Source organism: Lontra canadensis, unplaced genomic scaffold (genome assembly GCF_010015895.1).
Source record: "Lontra canadensis isolate GAN:19392208 unplaced genomic scaffold, GSC_riverotter_1.0 scaffold2, whole genome shotgun sequence".
NCBI lineage: Eukaryota > Metazoa > Chordata > Mammalia > Carnivora > Mustelidae > Lontra > Lontra canadensis.
The window spans coordinates 41,282,319-41,285,692 of NW_022630996.1; positions in this window are offsets into that span (position 1 = coordinate 41,282,319).

Genomic DNA, 3,374 nt, shown 5'->3' on the forward strand with positions numbered 1-3,374 from the left:
GACTTCTTTTTTTTTTTTTTGTAGATTTTATGTATTTATTTGACAGAACACAAGTAGACAGAGAGGCAGGCAGAGGGGGAGAGGGAAACAGGCTCCCTGCTGAGCAGAGAGCCTGACTTGGGGGTCTATCCCAGGACCCTGGAATCATAACCTGAGCCTAAGGCAGATGCTTAACTGACTGAGCCACCCCTGCGCCCCTGTTCTGGGGCTGGGAAAGAGCTGGTATCATGAAAGACTCAGTTGTACTGGATAAAGATTTCTGATGTTTGAGGAAATTTTCCTGGGCACTGTCCTGATGCCATCCCCAGGCCAGGCAGCTTAGGAAAATAGGCTGGACCTTTACCCATCACCCCGTCTAACGGGAAATGAATATGCCGGGGAAAAATTCCTTAGGATCCATGCTTTCCACTGTTAACAATGTTTGGGGTGACACTCATGGCAGTGCACGGTAACAGTGAAGATGGGCCAGTCCATTCTCCCACCCTATGGTATCTGAGGGGCTGTTCAGTAGGAAGATTCTGCTGCCACAGGCAGCAGAATCCTCTGAAGATTTCTAAAAAAACTCCAATTGTTATTTAAAGTCATAGAACCTCTTTGAGGTTTTATGATGAGCCTCAGGCCCCACATTTATGAGGAGCCTCAGACTGGAGACACTCGCCTTCAAACATGTGTGGTTATTATTATAAACGGATTAATAATATTGGTTTTAGTAATAATAAATACTGCCACAGACCGTGCTTCCAATCTGTCCTAGTATGACTAATTCTTAACCACCCTCGTTAGTCACAGAAGGAAGAGTCCTCAGAGTGAAATGTCTCCATTCCATTGAGCACCTCAGGGATCCCAGGAGGTGCCTAGTGTTCCGTGAAGGGGTGGGGGATAAGAACTCAAGCCTTCAGTCCCTTGAAAAGGTCCAGGAAAAGCAAATACTCAGACAAATTCCATTCTGGCTCGTAGCACCTAACTTAGATCATGGAGCCTCTCACTACTGGCCCTTCATGGGTGCTGTGCAGTCCCCACCCAGTACGGTCTATTTGTTGCATGAAAATAACTATTTGTCGGCGTTAAATGTCCGTCGCTGCTTACACGCCTGTGTTCACTTTGTGATATTTTGTTCCCTTTATGCACTTTTTGGTGCATACTATTTCAATAAAATTTACCCCCCCCCCCAAAAAAAAAAAAAAACACGAATAAAGAGAAATATTTCAGGATTAGAGAACCTAGTGGGGTTCCCGTCTCCCAGGCGGTGACTATCACATACGTGTTTATTGAATAAATGATCTCATTGCATCCCATCGTATGCGGTAAGCAAATGCGCATAGTATTGTTACTGTTGTCACTATGACCTTATCTTAATGGAAGTTCACGACTGGGCTCAGGTCCGCAGCTGGTTACGTCTTGGAGGCTGGAGCCCCTCCCCGGTTCCTCTCCCAGAACCCAGCGGGAGGACGGTGGATCGCTGCCCCTTTTCGGGCGGGTGGCCCGCCCTGCCTCAGCCCCGGGGGAGGGGACGGAGGAGGCCGGGCGGGCCTGAGGAGACTCTGCCGGCCCGCAGCCCCGGGCGAGTGGGCAGGGCCAGAGGAGGCCTCGTCACGCCTCGGGCGAGCTCGCGGGGTTCCCGCGGGGTCCCCGCCGGCTCCGGAGCCCGTGTTTCGGGGGCTTCGGGCCCTCTCCGTCGCGCGCCCCGCCCCGGCTGTCTCCCGGGGAGCGTCCGTTCGTCTGTCCACCGCTGTCTTCTCTGTCTCCAACCGACCTTCACACCCTCGTCCCCTACAGTGAACGGCGGTGCCCTCCGTCCGAGCCGCCCCGGGGAAAAACCGCCCAGTGAGCATCACTACTGGGTATCTTTCCCAGCATGGGATGGTGGCGGGCAGGAAGCACGGGAATGTGAGAACGGTACAGCTTTTGCTTACCCGAGCCACCAAGAAAGCCTCCGACCTGGGCACCCCTTTATGTGGACTCAGAGCCCAAGTTCACCTATGGACCTGGCACAGCGTAGCTAAGTGAGTCCCAAAGATCCTAGCCTCTGCGCCCCAGCTGTGGTGCCTCGCTCACATCCCTGAGCCTCAGTTCCTCCATCTGCAAAACTGAAATAACGACAACGCTCCGCAGGAGAAAATCTCTCGCTGCCTGCCTGGGTCCGGGACGCCCTGTAGGACCAGGACAACACCTCAGCCTCCTTGCTGTTTGTCCCAACCAGACCCCCAGGCCAGCACACTGTTCATCCTGCCGCATCCCTGGGTTCTCATCTCAGCCCCCAGTGCCTTCATCTGTGTAGTCGTGTCAGCCCATCTTTCTCTCGCGCACAGACCCCCTTGCGCACGCTTATGGACTGTTAATGCTGTGAGGCTAAGTACCCCCTTGCTCATGTGAAATGCCAAGCTCTGTGTAGCGCTGAGCCTTCCTGAATCACTCAATGTCTGGTCCCAGCAGTAGGTAGAAAAGGTCTGCTCCACCTCTAGCCTCCCCCTCCCAACCTCCCCCACCACCCCGCCCCCCCTTCCTGCAGCTGGTGGTGCTAAAGACTAAGCCTCCCCCCCTCCCCCCAACTCAGAAGCCATATTCACCCTAGCCGTGGTGACAGGTTGATGACTCCTATAACAGGCCCCTTTCCTCCTCTGGGGGGTTCCTGCCTACATGGAGTCTGGTGGAGGGGCCACCAGCAGGGCCGGAAACCTGGGGAGAACGTCTCTGGCTGCCACTGATTTCTGTTTCTAGAACCGATGTTTTTCTACAATTACAACCTTCCCTCCTTCATTACATCTCCTGTGTTCCTGAAGTAGTAAATACCGGAGATGTGTATTACACGCCGCATAACTTACTTTCAATGATCAGGAAAAGCTTCTATTAATAGACCCACTGTCCACAGGGAATCTGGCTCTGAAGCTCAGAGTGAGGTAAGGCTTCTAGAACAGTGTCTGTCTGCTGAGCACAGAGATGCCCACCTCCTGAACTATTGTCCTCTGGGCCACTGTCTCTACCTAGTGCATTAACAAGAGGCAGCAAAGATTAGTATTTGAAAATATGTCCCTGGGACCGAATGCCTGGGGTCAATCCTAGTCCAATCCTGGCCCCTTACTAGCTGGGTGATCTGGGGCAAGTTACCAAACCTGACTGTGCCTCTGTTTCCCCATCTGTGAGATGGAAGTGATGGTAATAATAGTTCCTAGAGTTGTTACACAGATTAAATGAGTTATTGTTTATAAAGTGATTAGCACTTTATAAGCACTCAGTCAATGATTTTTGTCAGATACCTAAACTTAATACATCCAAGATTCAGACTGTCAAAAATGCCAAGCTACTCCTAAGTGATTATAGCGTATTCTAAAGGAGGGACTAAGGATCCCCCAATTTAACCCTATGTGTATTATTGA